Here is a 17875-nt window from a genome sequence, read left to right as displayed (position 1 = left end):
GCGAGGAGGCCCCACGTTAAACACCACTGTCAAGACTTACTTTCCTGGTTAAAGTTGCTAACCCAGGAAAAGTACTGTTATCCTCTAGCTTTTTGCCTGGAGGCTAGCAGTTGAGGTTACTTGATGAGTTTTGGGTTGTCAGTTGATTGAAAAATTATCTCAGGTGCTCAGCATAAGGGGATTTCACGAGGGTGGGGCAGATGTTGGTTGTTAATGAGCTTCAATTAGCAATTCAATGGCCCACAGGGTGGGTTTGGATCTCCGAGGGAGGGGCCACTAGCTCTCCCCAGGGCCCTGGGAAGGAGTAATATTGCCACCGTCCTGCGTGGCTGCCACTCAGCAAAAGCTCTGACTGCCCTACAAAACCCGAGTGTCCCGACACAATTCCAGTCCAGTCCACCCTCCCACTGCCAGAGCCCAAGGTGAGTGGCTGTGGCTTGTTTAGCTTCTGCCCCGGCTCTGCACTGTGGAGCCGCTTGGGAGCGTAACCCGAGGGCACTGCTCACATCAGAGGCTACTGCCGAGCTGCTGACTGTGGCCTCCCAGCCCCTGTCTCGCGCCTTCGCAAGCCTACCAGGATCGAGTCAGTGGCCCTGGTTATATGGTCCTCGCAAGCTCCTTTTCTGTTGGTTTTTCCCGTCAATTTATCTGTGTTATAGTTGTAATTGCAGTTTTGTTCTGGGAGACGGTCTGTGCAGCTTCTGTTCACTCCACCGCCATTTTGGAATCCGCTTCTCCATATGAACTTTTGAAGTACTTGTTCTAATTCTGTAAAGTATGCTGTTGGTATTTTTATGGGGATTGCATTGAATCTATAGATTGCTTTGGGTAATATGGACATTTTAATGATGTTAATTCTTCCAATCCATGAACAGGGTATGGGGTTCCAATTTTTATATCTTCCTCTATTTGTTTTTTCAATGACCTGTTATTTTCTGTGAATAGGTTCTTTATTTCTTTGGTAAAGTTTATTCCTAGGTATCTTAATTGTTTTGGCACGATGGTAAATGGGATTGTTTTCTTAGTTTCGCTTTCTGTGAGTTCATCATTGGTGTATAAGAATGCCATCGATTTCTTGATGTTAATTTTTTATCTTGCTACTTTTCCAAATTCATTTAAGTCTAGTAAATTCTTTATGGAGTTTTCGGGTTTTCTACATATACTATCATGTCATCAGTAGATAATGACAGTTTCACTTCCTCCCTTTCAATTTGGATCCCTTTTACTTTTTCTTCCTGTCTGATTGCTGTGGCTAAGAATTCCAATCCTATGTTAAATGAGAGTGGTGAAAGTGGGCATCCTTGTCTTGTTCCTGTTCTCAAGGGAAATGCCTTTAGTTTTGCCCATTGAGTATGATGTTGGCTGTAGGTCTTTCATATATGGCCTTCATTATGTCTAGATACGATCTCTCTATTTTTACATTGCTGAGCGTTTTTATCCGAAATAGATGCTGGATTTTGTCAAAGACTTTCTCGGAATCTATTGATATGATCATGTGGTTTTTATTCTTCATTTTATTTATGTGGTATATCACGTTTATTGATTTGCAAATATTGCTCCAGTCTTGCATCCATGGGATGAATCCCAATTGGTAATGGTGGATTATTTTTTGGTGTATTGCTGTATCCGATTTGCTAGTATTTTGTTCTAGATTTTCGCGTCTATGTTCATCAGGGATATTGGCCTGTAGTTTTCTTTCTTTGTAGTGTTGTTTTCAGGTTTTGGAATTAGAATTATGCTGGCTTCATCAAACGAGTTTAGAAGACTTCCTTCTTCTTGAATATTTTGAAATAATTTGAGGAGAATGGGTGTTAGTTCTTCTTTGAATGTTTGGTAAAACACCCCTGTGAAGCCATCTGGGCCTGGACTTTTGTTTGCTGGGAAAGTCTTGATTACATCTTCAACTTCTTCCTTTGATATTGTTCTGTTCAAGTTTTCTATCTCTTCCTGGTCCAGTTTTGGGAGACTATGTGTTTCTAGATATTTGTCCATTTTGCTTAGATTGTCGAATGTGTTGCCATATAATTGTTCATAGTTGTTGTTAACAATCTTTTGTATTTCTGTGGTGTCAGTTGTTACTTCTCCTCTTTCAAATCTGAGTTTGCATATTTGGGTTTTCTCTTTTTGTTTCTTGGTGAGTCTACCTAAGGGTCCATCAATCTTGTTCATCTTTTTGAAAAACCAGCTCTTTGTTTCATTGATCCTTGAATTGTTTTTTTTTTTTTTTTGGACTCTATGTAGTTTATTTCTGCTCTGATCTGTACCACTTCCTTCCTTCTACTTGCTCTGGGGTTTTCTTTTTGTTTGTTTTCTAGTTCTTTAAGTTGTGAGGTTGATAGTCTATTAGAGATTTTTTTGTTTTTCGAAGTAGGCCTGTAGTGCTATGAACTTCCCTCTCAGAACTGCTTTCGCTGCATCCCATAGATTTTTTGTTGTTGTGTCTTCATTTTCATTGGTTTTCAGGAAGTATTTAATTTCTTCCTTGATCTCCTCCGTAACCTATTCATTGTTTAATAACACACTATTTAAGAGAGAAAAAATGGCGGCGAAGTGAATGGAGCGACCCAGACCATCTCCCAAGACCAAACTGGATTTACAATAAAAATAAAGGCAAACCGTCAGGAAAGGGCAGCCGAAAGACATCTTGGAGGACCACTTAAACAGAAACACCCACTCAGTCCTGGTAGGCTTGCGAGGACGGGAGAGGGGACCGAGAGCCCAGGGTCCACAGCGGCCTGGGCAGGGGCCAGGGAACTCGGCGGGAAGTTAATCCTACTGTCTCCCTTCCCACTGTGCACGGGCCCTGGGAACTCTGTAGCCGGCTAAACTCTCCGCTGAAGCCGCACAGACTCGCGGCCCCCAGGGAACTCGGCGGGAAATTAATCCTACCATCTCCATTCCAACCGTGCATGGGCCCTGGAAACTCTGTAGCCGGCTAAACTCTCTGCTGAAGCCGCACAGACTCGCGGCCCCCAGGGAACTCGGCGGGACCAGGGAACTCGGTGGGAAGTTAATCCTACAGTCTCCCTTCCCACCGTGCACGGGCCCTGGAAACTCTGTAGCCGGCTACACTCTCCACTGGAGCCACACAGACTCTGGGGCCCCAGGGAACTTTGCGAGACCAGGGAACTCGACGGGAAGTTAATCCTACCGTCTCCCTTGCCACCCTGCACGGGCCCTGGAAACTCTGTAGCCGGCTAAACTCTCCACTGGAGCCACACAGACTCTGGGGCCCCAGGGAACTCGGCGAGACCAGGGAACTTGGCGGGAAGTTAATCCTACCGCCTCCCTTGCCACCCTGCATGGGCCCTGGGAACTCTGTAGCCAGGTAAACTCTCCACTGGAACCACACAGTCTCAAGGGCCCCAGGGAACTCAGCTGGACCAGGGAACTCGGTGGGACCAGGAACTCAGCGGGAAATTATTCCCACCATTTCCCTTGCCACCCTGCACGGGCCCTGGAAACTCTGTAGCCGGCTAAACTCTCCGCTGAAGCCGTACAGACTCGTGGCCCCCAGGGAACTCGGCGGGACCGGGGAACTCGGCTGGAAGTTAATCCTTCCGTCTCCCTTCCCACCGTGCACGGCCCTGGGAACTCTGTAGCTGGCTAAACTCTCCTCTGAAGCTGCACAGACTCGCGGCCCCCAGGGAACTCGGCGGGACCAGGGAACTCGGCGGGAAGTTAATCCTACCGCCTCCCTTGCCACCCTGCACGGGCCCTGGAAACTCTGTAGCCGGCTAAACTCTCCACTGGAGCCACACAGACTCAAGGGCCCCAGGGAACTCAGCTGGACCAGGGAACTCGGTGGGACCAGGGAACTCAGTGGGAAATTATTCCCACCGCCTCCCTTGCCACCCTGCACAGGCCCTGGGAATGCTGTAGCCTGCTAAGCTCTCGGCTGGAGCCACAAAGACTCCCAGAGAACAGGGGCCTTGGCGGGATTAAAGTGGGTCCTCCCTGGTGCATCCAAACCCAGGAGAGGGAGCCACAAACAGCAGAACACCAACACCCACTGGGAAAACTTGGCAGACTCCAAAGCCCACTGTGATAACCAAAATGGTGAGAAACAGAAACAAAAGCCAAATGAAAGCTCAAGAGTCCTCTACAGAAGATGAAATAAATGAGGTGCAGTTAAGCAAGTTAACAGAACTAGAATTTAGAGCCATGATGTTGCGGAAGCTCAACAGCATGTGTAAGGACATGAGCAACATGAGTAAAGACAGAAATGTTGAAAATAAACCATCTGGAAATGAAAAACCAACAGGAAGAAATGAAGAATGACATATCAGAAATGAAAAACACACTGGAAGGCCTAAAAAGCAGAGTAGGGGAAGCTGAGGACCGGATCAGTGAATTAGAAGACAGGCTAGAAGAAATCAAACAATCAGAAAACCAAAAGGAAAAAAAGATTAAAAACAGGAAGAGAGCTTAAGAGAATTGTGGGACAACTGGAAACGTAATAATATTCGTATCATAGGAGTCCCTGAAGAAGAAGAAAGTAAGCGAGGGCTAGAGAATATATTCAAAGAAATAGTGACAGAAACTTCCCTAATTTGGTGAAGGAAGAAGGCATTCAAGTTCAAGAAGCTCAGAAAGCCCCAAGTAAGAAGAACCGAAAGAGGCCCACACCAAGACACATAGTAATCAAACTGCCAAAAATTAAAGACAAAGAGAGAATCCTAAAAGCAGCAAGAGATAACCTACAGGTTACCTACAAAGTAAACCCCATAAGGCTCTCAGCTGACTTTTCACAAGAAACACTACAGGCTCGAAGGGAATGGCATGAAGTAATCAAGGTCATGAAAAATAAGGATCTGAATCCAAGACTATTCTACCCAGCAAGGCTATCATTCAAAATAGAAGGTCAAATAAAGAGCTTCCCAGACAAAAAAAGCCTAAGGGAATACATTAGCACCAAACCAGCACTGCAAGAAATGTTAAAAGGACTGCTGTAATTACCAGGAGAAATGGGAAGAAAAATAGAACCACACTAAACAAAAATCGCAATAAATAAGTACATATCAATAACCACCTTAAATGTAAATGGACTGAATGCTCCCATAAAAAGACACAGAGCACCTGATTGGATAAGAAAGCAAGACTCATCTATATGCTGTTTACAAGAGACCCACCTCACAACAAAAGACTCACATAGATTGAAAGTGAAGGGATGGAAAAAAATCTTTCAAGCAAATGGAAAAGAAAAAAAGGCTGGGGTAGCAATACTGATATCTGATAAAATAGACTTCAGATTGAAGGCCATAACTAGAGAGAAAGAAGGCCACTACATAATATTGAAAGGATCTATCCAACAGGAAGATATAACCTTGATATACATATATGCACCCAATATAGGAGCACCAAAATATATTAAAAAACTATTGGAGGACTTCAAAGGAGAAATCCATAGCAATACAATCATAGCAGGACACCTCAACACCCCGCTCACATCACTGGATAGATCCTCTAGACAAAAAATTAGCAAGGAAACAGAGACTCTAAATGAAGCACTAGACCAAATGCATTTAATAGATATCTACAGAGAACTACACCCCAAAACTACAGAATTCACATTCTCCTCAAGTGCACATGGAACATTCTCAAAGATAGACCACAAGTTAGGCACAAACTAAGTCTCTACAAGTTCAAGAAGATTGAAATTATAACAAGCATCTTCACAGATCACAATGGCATGAAACTAGAAATCAATTGCAAGAAGAACATACAAAGACATTTGAACACATGGTAGCTAAATACCATGTTATTAAACAATGAATGGGTCACTGAGGAGATCAAGGAAGAAATCAAAAACTCCCGGGACACAATGTAAATGAAGACACAACAACAAAAAATCTATGGGATGCAGCAAAAGCAGTTCTGAGAGGGAAGTTCATAGCACTAAAGGCCTACCTCAAAAAACAAGAAAAATCTCTAATAGATTATCTAACCTTACAACTTAAAGAACCAGAGAGCAAACAAAAAGAAAAATGCAGAGCACCTACAAGGAAGAAAATAGTAAAATCAGAGCAAAAATAAATGACATAGAGACAAAAAAATAATTCAAAGGATCAATAAAACAAAGAGCTGGTTTTTCGAAAACATAAACAAGGTTGATGGACCCTTAGCTAGACTCACCAAGAAACAAAGAGAGAGAAACCAAATACACAAAATCATAAATGAAAGAGGAGAGGTAACAACTGACACCAGAGAAATACAAAAGATAGTTAACAACTACTGTGAACAATTATATGGCAAGAAATTGGACAATCTAAGCGAAATGGACAAATTTCTAGAAACACACAGTGTCCCAAAACTGGATCAGGAAGAGATAGAAAACTTGAACAGACCAATAACAACAGAAGAAATTGAAGATGTAATCAAGACTCTCCCAGCAAACCAAAGCCCAAGCCCGGATGGCTTCATGGGGGAGTGTTACCGAACATTCAAAGAAGAACTAATACCCATTCTCCTCAAACTGTTTCAAAAAATTCAAAAAAAAGTAAGACTTCCAAACTCGTTTTATGAGGCCAGCGTAATTCTAACTCCAAAAGCAGAAAAAGACACAACAGTGAAAAAAAAGTACAGGCCAATATCCCTGATGAACATAGATGCCAGCATCCTGAACAAAATACCAGCAAATCGGATCCAGCAATATACCAAAAAATTATCCACCATGACCAGGTGTGATTCATCTCAGGGATGCAAGGCTGGTACAATATTCTTAAATCAATAAATGTGATATACAGCATAAATAAAATGAAGAATAAAAACAACATGATCATATCAATAAATGCCGAAAAAGCCTTCAACAAAATCCAGCAGCCATTTCTAATAAAAATGCTCAGCAGTGTGGGAATAGAGGGATCATATCTAGACATAATAAAGGCCATATATGAAAGACCTACAGCCAACATCATACTCAATGGGCAAAAACTAAAAGCATTTCCCTTAAGAACAAGAACAAGGCAAGGATGTCCACTTTCAACACTCTTAATTAATATAGTACTGAAAGTTTTAGCTGCAGCAATTAGAAAGGAAGAAAAAATAAAAGGGATCCAAATCGGAAACAAGGAAGTGATTGTCATTATTTGCAGATGACATGATACTAAACATAGAAAACCCCAAACACTCCATCAAAAGTCTACTAGACTTAATAAATGAATTTGGCAAAGAAGCAGGATACAAAATTAACGTCAAGAAATTGATGTCATTCTTATACACCAAGGATGAACTTACAGAAATAGAAACTAAGAAAACAATCCCATTTACCATTGCAGCAAAAAAATTAAGATACCTAGGAATAAATTTAACCAAAGAAATAAAGGGCCTATTCGCAGAAAACTACAGTTCATTGAAAAAAGAAATAGAGGAAGATATAAAAAAGTGGAAGCACATACCCTGTTCATGGATAGGGAGCATTAACATCATTAGAATGTCCATATTACCCAAAGCAATCTATAGATTCAATGCAATCCCCATCAAAATACCAACGTCATACTTTACAGAATTAGAACAATTACTTCAAAAGTTCACGTGGAACCAAAAAGGCCTCAAATAGACATAGCAATTTTGAAAAGGAAGAACAAAGTTGGAGGGATCACATTACCAGATTTCAGGTTATACTACAAAGCCACTGATATCAAAACAGCCTGGTACTGGCACAAGAACAGGCATATAGACTAGTGGAACAGAACAGAAAACTCAGAAATGGACCCTGGGCAATATGCTCAATTAATATTTGACAAAGGCCCTGGCCAGTTTGGCTCAGCGGTTAGAGCGTCGGCCTGCAGTCCTGAGAGATCCGGGTTTGGTTTCCGCTAAGGGCATGTACCTCGGTTGCAGTTTGTCCCCGGCTCTGGTCATTCATGTGGGTAGCAGCCACTCGATGTGTTTCTTTCACATCGATATTTCTCACTCTCTCTCTGTTCCTCTCTCTCCCTCCCACTCTACATGAATAAAAAATGGAAAAATATCCTCGGGTGAGGATAATAAAAAAATAAAAAAAATAAAAAATAAATAAAAATAAAAAAATATTTGACAAAGTGGCAGGAGCATACAGTGGAGTAAGGAGAGCTTCTTTAATAAATGGTGTTTGGTAAATTAAACAGCTACTTGCAGAAAAATGAACCTAGACCATCAACTTACACCCTACACAAGAATAAACTCAAAATGGATAACAGACTTAAATGTGACTCATGAATCCATAAAAATCCTAGAAGAAACTATAGGCAACAAAATTTCACACATCATACGCAGCAGAATTTTCACTGACACATCACCTAAGGCAATAGAAACAAAGGAGAAAATGAACACATAGGACTATATCAAACTCAAAAGCTTCTGCATAGCGAAAGATACAATCATCAAAACGGAAAGGCTATCCACTGTATGGGAGAGCATAATTGCCAATGATATATCAGATAAGGGGTTAATTTCCAAGACGTATAGAGTGCTCATACAATTCCACAAAAGGAAGACAAAGAACCCAATTCAAAAATGGGCAGAGGAAGGAAATAGACACCTCTCAAACCGGACATACAAATGGCTAAGAAACATATAAAGAAATGCTCATCATCACTAATCATCAGAGAGATGCAAATTAAAACAACAATGAGGTATCACCTCACACCTGTCAGAATGGCCGCCATCAACAAATCATCAAACCACATAAGTTGACGAGGGTATGGAGAAAAGGGGACTCTAGTACACTGCTGGTGGGAATGCAGACTGGTGCAGCCACTATGGAAAACAATATGGTGTTACCTCAAAAAATTAAAAATTGACCTTCTATTTGACCTAGTGATTCTACTTCTAGGAATATACCCTAAGAAGCCTGAAACACCAATCAGAAAGAATATATGTACCCCATGTTCAGAGCAGCACTATTTACAATAGCTAAGATCTGGAAACAGCCCAAATGTCCATCAGTAGACGAATGGAAAAAAAGCTGTGGTACATATACACAATGGAGTACTACGCAGCTGTAATAAAGAATGATCTCTTATCCTTCGAGACTACATGGAGGGACCTAGAAAGTATCATCCTAAGTGAAACAAGCCAAACAGAGAAAGACAAGTTTCATATGATCTCACTTATTGGTGGAATATAATAAACATAACAGTCTGAGGAATGGGGTAGTCTCAGAGTCGTGGGAGTGGGGTACAGACTGACAATCCCCAGAAGAGGGGGTGGTGGAGGAGAGATAAACCACAGAACTCATATGCATGTATGTATGAACAATGAACATGGACAACAAACTGGGGAAACGGCAAGGACGGAAGGAGAGGGGGCAATCAGTGGGGAAAAAGGAGAAACATCTGTACAAAAAATTAATTAATAAAAATAAATAAATAAAATCCCCTGCTATTATTGCATTGCTGTCGGATTCTCCTTTGAAGTCCTCCAAAAAAATTTAAATATATGTTGGTGCTCATATATTGGGTGCATATATGTTTATCAACGTTATATCTTCCTGTTGGATAGGTTATTTCAATATTATGTAGCCGCCTTCTTTGTCTCTAGTTATGGCCTTCGTTTTAAAATTCACTTTATCAGTTATGAGTATTGCTACCCCAGCTTTTGTTTGGTTTTCGTTTGCTTGAAAGATTTTGTTCCATCCCATCACTTTCAACTATGTGAGTCTTTTGTTTTGAGGTGGGGCTCTTGTAAACAACATATATGTGAGTCATGCTATCTTATGCAGTCAGCTACTCTGTGTCTTTTTTGGGGGGCATTCAAACCACTCACATTTAAGGTGTTAATTGATATGTACTTATTTATTGCCATTTTTGTTTACTGTGGTTCTAATTTTCTTCCTATTTCTTCTACTAATTATAGCAGTCTTTTAGCATATCTTGCAGTGCTGGTTTGTTGGTAATATATTCTCTTAGCCTTCATTTGTCTGGAAAGCTCTTTATTTCACCTTCTATTTTGAATAATAGCCTTTCTAGATAGAGTAGTCTTGAATTCAGATACTTCTTTTTCATGACCTTGATTACTTCGTGCCACTCCCTCCTGGTCTATAGTGTTTCTGTTGAGAAGTCAGCTGAGAACCTTATGGAGTTTCCTTTGTAGGTAATCTGTTACTTTTCTCTTGCTGCCTTTAGGATTTTTTGTTTTTAATTTTTGGCATTTTATTTACTATGTGTCATGGTGTAGGCCTGTTTGGGTTTTCTTACTTGGGGCTCTCTGTGCTTCTTGTCCTTGAATGCCTTCTTCCTTCACCATATTAGGATAGTTTTCTGTCATTATTTCTTCAAACGTATACTCTAACCCTTGCCCATTTTTTCTCTTTGGGACTCCTATGATGCAAATGTTATTACATTTCCAGTTTTTCCAAAGTTCTCTTAATCTATCTTCCTTTTTTTAAATCATTTGTTCCTACTGGTTTTCTGATTGGTTGATTATTTCTACCCTGTCTTTTAATTCACTGATCTGGTTCTCAGCTTTCTCTGCTCTGCTGTTAATCCCTTCCAATGCGTTCTTAATTTATGCTGTATCATTCTTCATTTCCACATGGTTGTTTTTCAGTATTTCTACATTTGTACTCATGGTGATGATGTCCTTACTCATGCTGTTGATCTTCCTCAAGATCATGGCTCTAAACTCTACCTCTGATAATTTGTTTAGCTGCATTTCATTCATCTCATCTTCAATAGAATTCTCTTGTTTTTTCATTTGGGATATGTTTCTTTGTTTCACCCTTTTGGCTATATCAGTGGGTTTTGGAGCCTGCCAAATTTTTCTTGTGGGAGTTGTTGTTCTGCTGTCTCTACTTTGTTCAGATGAGCCTTGGTGGGCCTACATTTAACAACACTGTCCAGTCTTACTTTCTTGGGTAAATTTGAAAGCCCAGCAAAGGTTCAGTTATCCTCTAGCTTTTTCCTGGTGGCTTGTCATCTCAGTTACTCAGTGCCTTGGAATGTAACCCTGGTGTTCTGCCTGAGAGGATTTACAGATGTTGGGATAGATTCTGGCTCTTAATTAGCCTCAATTTTTATTTCTTTCCTCACTTGGGAAAGCCTGAATCACTGACGCGGGGGGGGGGGGGGGGGGGGGGCTGTTGCTTGTCTTCACAGCTAGGGGAAGGAGCACACTGGCCACCCTTTTTTGTGGCTGCAACTCAGAAAATACTCTGAGTGCTCTCCAAATCTCGTGTGTCCCCACAAAGTTCCAGCCCAGTCTTCCCTCCCTCTGCTGTAGCCCCCAGGTGATTGGCTTTGGATATTTTAGTGCATCTTTCTGGCTCTCTGGGCTGTGGAGCGGTCTTGGTCTTTATTCCCCAAGGGCACTGCTCACAGCTAAGACTGCTGTCTGTGGGCTCCCAGTCTGCCACCCTCATGAGCCTCCGCAAATCCTACCAGTGTACCTGGTTATGTGGTCCTGTCCTGCTGCTTTTCTGTTGTTGTTTTCAAATGATTTATCTTTATTTTAGTTGTAATTCCTGTTTGTTTTTGGGAGATCATCTGAGTAGCTTCTATTCAATCCACCTCCATTTTCACATCCTACTGGCCTATCTTGTGCACAGCTGGCTTGCACAGGGCTCTTTGGTGCCCCTCACCCTGCAATTCCCATGGGTAACTGGATGGCCTAGTCCCTTTGGGGACCTGGATCTATGACTATGTTATGGGCTATTGGGTCGCATAGGCCTCTCTGGTGCTTCAGCACCCTGCAGGTCCAATGGGTAACTGGATGGCACAGATCTTGCTGGACCGTGCAGTCCTCTGGTGCTTCAGAATCCCACTGGTCCCATGGGTAACTAGAACCCACAGTCCCTGCTGGGTCGCATCTTTCTCTCTGGTTTTTCTGTACCCCACAAATCCTATGGGTAATTGGATGGCACAGTCTCTGCTGGGTGGCACAGGCCTCTCTGGTGTTTCAGCACCCCACAAGTCCTGAAGGTAACTAGATCGCACAGTCCCTGCTGGGTTGCACAGGACTCTCTGATGTCCTCGCACCCTGTAGTTCTGGAGGGCAGGCAGCTGGATCTCACCAGTGTCTCTGGGTCTCAGGCTTCCCACTGCTCTTGTGGGCTACTGGACCACACAGGCCTCTGCGCAGCCCCAAGTCTTGCTGCTGGTCGCTGGGGTGTGCTCTTGCTCAGTGGGGCTCAACTCCTGATCACTTTTGCTGTAGCTTTTGGGGATGGGTCTCAGCTGCTGATCTGTGCTTCTGTTGCCTGGGGATGGATGTCAGCTCCCCAGCCTCTGTTGCTGGGGGTATATCTGGACTCTGATTGGGCTGCTACTATGCGGGATGGTGCTGGGCTCTGTGCTGTCTGCAGCTTCCATGACCAGCACCTTGGGAGCTCCACTACTGGGAACTGGTCTGTGTTGACACAGAGTGTCAACTGGTCCAATGGTGCTACCTGTGCTGGTGGGCTCAGGTTGTTGGGCCCTAGCCACTTCTACTGCCTCCTCCCAGAGGATACAGGGATCTTCAAAATGGGGGGACCTCCCTACAATGCAGGGAGAAGCACCCTGAAGGGCTGCTTACCATGGTAGCTGACTGCTCCTGTCCATAGCACAGGATCTTTCTGCTCTGCGGCTCTACATTGCTCGGGTTTGGTTGTCTACCTTCCTGTCCACTCACACTGTCTCACACTTTCTCACTTTCTCACACACTCACCCTTCCTCCAATCCTGCACGTCGCCATTGTCTTGTTACTCTGTTCAAGTTTTCTACCTCTTTCTTGTTCAGTTTTGGGAGTCTATGTGTTTCTAAAAATTTGTCTATTTTGCCTAAATTGTCCAATTTGTTGCCCAATAATTGTTCATAATATTTGTTAATGATCCGTTGTACTTCTGTGATGTCAGGTGTTAATTCTCTTTTGTTTCTGATTGTGTTTATTTAGGTTCTCTCTCGTTATTTCTTGGCGAGTTAGCTAAGGGTTCACCAATCTTGTTTCCCTTTTCAAAGAACCAGCTCTTTGTTTTGTTAATTTTTAAGATTGTTTTTAGTCTCTATGTTGTTTATTTCTGCTCTGATCTTAACTATTTCTTTTCTTCTACTTGCTCTGGGTTTTTCTTTTTGTTTGCTTTTTAGTTCTTTAAGTTGTGAGGTTAGATAATCTATCAGAATTTTTTCTTGTTTTCTGAAGTAGCCCTGTAGTGCTATGAATTTCCCTCTCAGGATTGCTTTTTTTGAGTCTCATAGATTTTGTATATTCATTTTTGTTGGTTTTCAAGAAGTTTTTAATTTTTTTCTTAATCTCCCTGGTAACCCATTTTCTGTTTAATAACATGCTATTTAGCCTTCAGGTTTTTAAATGTTTTTGTTTTAATTGATTTCTAATTTTATGCCATTGTGATCTGAGAAGATGCTTGATATGATTTTAATCTTTTTGAACTTGTAGAGAACAGGTTTGTGTCTTAACATGTGGTCTATCTTTGTGAATGTCCCATGTGCACTTGAGAAGAAAGAGAATTCTGCACTTTTGGAGTGTAACTCTGTGTAGACATTTATTAAATCCATTTGATCTGTTGCTTCTTTTAGAGTCTCTATTTTCTTGTTAATTTTTTGTCTAGATGATCTGTCCATTGATGTCAGTGGGGTGTTGAAATCCCCTGCTATGATTGTATTGCTGTTGATTTCTCCTTTGTAGTCCTCCAGGAGAGTTTAAATATATTTTAGTGCTTCTATATTGGGTCCATATATGTTTACCCAGGTTATATCTTCCTGTTAGATAGATACTTTCAATATTATGTAGTGGTCTTTTTTTGTCTCCAGTTATGGCCTTCATTTTAAAGTCTATTTTATGAGAGATGAATATTGTTACCCCAGCTCTTTTTTTATTTCCATTTGCTTGGAAGATCTTTTTTTTTTTTTTTTTGTACATGCCCCTAGCACGAACTGAAACCAGGACTCTCTGGACCGCAGGGCAACCCCCATCCACTGAGCCAAACCGTGCTTGGAAGGTTTTTGTCTATTCCTTCACTTTCTACCTATATGAGTCTTTTGTTGTGGGGTGGGTGTCTGGTAAACAACATATATATGAGTCATGCTTTATTATCAAATCAGCTATTCTGTGTCTTTTGATCAGAGCATTCAATTCATTTACATTTAAAGTTATTATCAATATGTACTTATTTATTGCCATTCTTATTTATTGTGGTTATATATTTTTTTCCTATTTCTTCTACTATTTACAGCAGTCTTTTTAACATTTTTTGCAGTGCTGGTTTGGTGCTAATATATCCCCTTAGTTTTTTTGTTTTTATTTTTATTTTTGTCTTGAAAGCTCTTTATTTGACCTTGTATTTTGAATGATAGCCTTGCTGGGTAGAGTAGTCTTGGATTCATATCCTTGTTATTCATTATCTTGATTACTTCATGCAATTTTCTTCTTGCTTATAGTGTTTCTGTTGAGATTCAGCTGATAGGCTTATGGGGTTTCCTTTGTAGGTAACCTGTTGCTTTTCTCTTGATGCCTTTAGGATTCTCTCTTTGTTTTTAATTTTTGGCATTTTAATCAGTACATGTATTGGTGTGGGCCTGTTTGGGTTCTTCTTACTTGGTGATCCCTGTGCTTCTTGAACTTGTATGCCTTCTCTTTCACCAATCTAAGGAAGTTTTCTTTCCCTATTTCTTCAAATATTTTCTCTAACCCTTGCTTATTTCCTATTCTTCTGGAACTCTTATGATGTGGATGTTGTTGCTTTTGGAATTGTCCTACAGTTCTCTTAGGCAGACTTCCTGTTTTTTAATGTTTTTTTCTTTTTCTTTTTTCTTTTTTTTTGGCTCTCTGATTGGGCAATTTTTTCTACCCCATCTTCTAATTCACTGATCCAATCCTCAGCCTCCTCTACTCTGATGATTAGTCCTTCATATGTCTTTTTTATTTCTGCCATGTCATTCTTCATTTCCAACTGGTTGGTTTTTAATGCTTCTGTATATTTACTCATGCTGTTGAGCTTCCTCATGATTATTGCTCTGAGCTCTCTCTCTCTCTCATATCTTGCTTAATTCCATTTCATTTATTTCATTTTCTGTCAAATTATCTTGTTCTTTTATTTGGGATGTGTTTCTTTGTTTCACCATTTTGGCTGTTTCAATGGGTTTTGGAGCCTGCCAAATTTTCTCTGTGGGTGTTGGTGTTCTGCTGGCTTTGGTTCCCTCTATTGCATTTGAATGAATGTGAGAGAACCCACGTTAAACTCCACTGCCAAGTATTACTTTCCTGGGTAGATTTGCAAGCCCAGGAAAAGTTTAATTATCCTCTAGCTTTTTGCCTAGAGTCTAAAAGTCTCAGTTACTTGATGAGACTTGGGTTGTAGCCCTAAGCTGAGTGAATAAAATCTTTCAGTTGTTCAGGCTAAGAGGATTTCCAGAAGGTAGCAAAGATGCTTGCTGGCTGTTAATGAACTTCAATTTGCTTTTCTTTGGCTTGGCTAGGTGGTTTTAAATTCCTGAGGGAGGGGCTGTTGCTTCTCTCTGGGGTTCTGGAAAGGGGCTCTTTGAGTAACATGGCTACTGACCTATGAGGGAGTGACTTAGCATTAAACTCCCATTGCTGTTCTAGCTCTTTAAGATGCAGAATCTCTCCACACCATTCCAGTCTTCAGCCCTCCCTCTGCCGGAGCCCAAAGTGCATGGCTGTAGCTAATTTAGTGCTCTGTCCTTGCCCTCTGCACTGTGGAGCCAGCTTTGAATTTTAACATTGAGGGAGCTGCTCACAGCTAAAACAGCTGCTGTCCATGGGCTCCCAGCCCACCCTCTAGAGCCTCCACAGTTCCTACCAGGCTCATGGTTGTGCGGGTCCTCTCCAGCTGGTTTTCTGTTGGTTTTCCCCAATGATTTGTCCTTATTTTAGTTGTAATTTAAGTTTTCTCTTGGGAGGTGATCTATGTAGCTTCCATTCACTCTGCCACCATTTTGAAATCTCAGAAAGTGAACCTGGTATTGTAAGAAATAAAAGGCATTGCAGCTGTTTTAGAATTCTGTCCTTAAATATATGAATGCTCTTACTGCCAGTATGAGGAAACTGGCAGAATCAGATTGTGGCCCAAAATTCTTTTCAGAAACCAGAAGGGTATTATTTTTAACTCTTTTATTGATGTGAAAACTATCACTTAAAATATTATTACTTATGTAACCTGAAAAAGTTGGAAGCAGTTGAGTCAAGATTTCATCTTCCATATATTTGAGTTCAGTCCCTGGGCTCATAGCCACTTTGTCAAATTGCTCCCTTTCTCGAATTTTGGTTGCTTTTCTCTGCCATCTAACTCCAGGAACCAGTGTACTCCTGCTACTGTCTACTGTTAGGTAGATGGAAGCTTATATATTCATCAATACAGTCCTGTTTAATCAATGTTTTTGATTTACATTGCTTGTCACAATGGTTTTTAAACATGGATGCATATTAAATCACCAGGAGAACTTTTAAAAAATGCCAACGCAGTGTCTCCAGTTCATATTAATTGAATTTGAATTTTGTTGGGTGGGATTCAAGCATCATTATTGTTAAAAATCTCTGGTCTACAGAATACATTTTGAACACCAAAGCCCTTCACAATTTGGACACTGCCGACATTTCTACTCTCATGGCCTACCTGCTGCTCCCTGCATACCAAACAATGGCACACTCCAGTCTATTTAAAACTGCTCATGTTTCCTTTTGCCTGCAGTGTCCTTTTGGCCTTTTTTGTCTGGTTGTCTCACTCATCCTTAAATGCTTAAGTTATTTCCTTGCCTATGAAATATTTCTTAACACCTTATGTTGAATTAATTATTCTCTTATTTTTTTCTTTTTTCTCTCCCTTCAGCATATTTTATTGTATTTACTCATCATTTATATTCACTATACTGAATGAGGAGTCTATGAGTCAGCCAGTTATAAAGGCCATGTTATGGCCTGCAAGCTGAGAATGGTTTTATGTTTTTAGGTGGTTGGTAAAAATACCCAAATAAGAATATTTTATGACACATGAAACTTATATAAAATCGATATTTCTATGTCCATAAATAAAGTTTTATTGGAACACAGCCACATCCATTCTTTTACATAATATCTCTGGCTGCTTTCAGACTACAGCAGCAGAGCTGAATAGTTTTGAGAGGAACTGTATGGCTGAAAAGGCCTAAAATATTTACTATCTGGTCCTTACGGAAAACATTTTGTGAACCTGTGGTATAGAGTGATGATTAAGAGTACAGGATTTAGAGGTAAGATTTCCTGGATTCACATACCTGCTTCATCATCTGCTATTTATTTGACATTGGACAATTTACTTATTTCTCTATGTCTCAATTTTTATACATTTGGAGAAAATAATAGTACTCAATTTGGAATTATAAAATGGCAGTGGAGTGAATGGAAGCTACACAGACCATTTCCCAAGAACAAACTGGAATCACAACGAAAATAAAGACAAATCATTATGAAAAAGCAACAGAAAAGCAGCTTGGGGGACCATATTACCAGGGGCACTGACTCAATCCTGGTATGATTGTGGAGGCATGAGAGAAGGGCTGGGAACCCCCAGATGCAGCAGCCTCAGCTGTGAGCAGCACCCTCGGATTAAACTCTGTGGCTCCACAACACAGAGCCAGGACAATGGCTAAAATAGCGACAGCCACTCCCCTTGGTCTCCAGCAAAGGGAAGGCAGACTGGATGGGAACTTTGTGGGGACACTCAGAATTTGGAGGGTGCTCAGAGCTTTTGCTGAGTTGCTGCCACACAGAAGGGTGGTAATCTTACACCTTCCCAGGACTCTGGAGAGAGCCAGTGGCCCCTCCCTTGGAGATTCAAGCCCACCCAGGTGGTCATTGAAATGCAAATTGAGGCCCATTAAAAACCAGCATTTGCCCCTCCCTTAGAAAATCCCCTTATGCTGAACACCTGAGAGACTTTTTCATTCAACTGGGAAGCCAAAAA

Source organism: Molossus molossus, unplaced genomic scaffold (assembly GCF_014108415.1).
Source record: "Molossus molossus isolate mMolMol1 unplaced genomic scaffold, mMolMol1.p scaffold_m16_p_2, whole genome shotgun sequence".
Classification (NCBI taxonomy): Eukaryota; Metazoa; Chordata; class Mammalia; order Chiroptera; family Molossidae; genus Molossus; species Molossus molossus.
Note: the sequence above shows the minus strand (reverse complement) of the source record.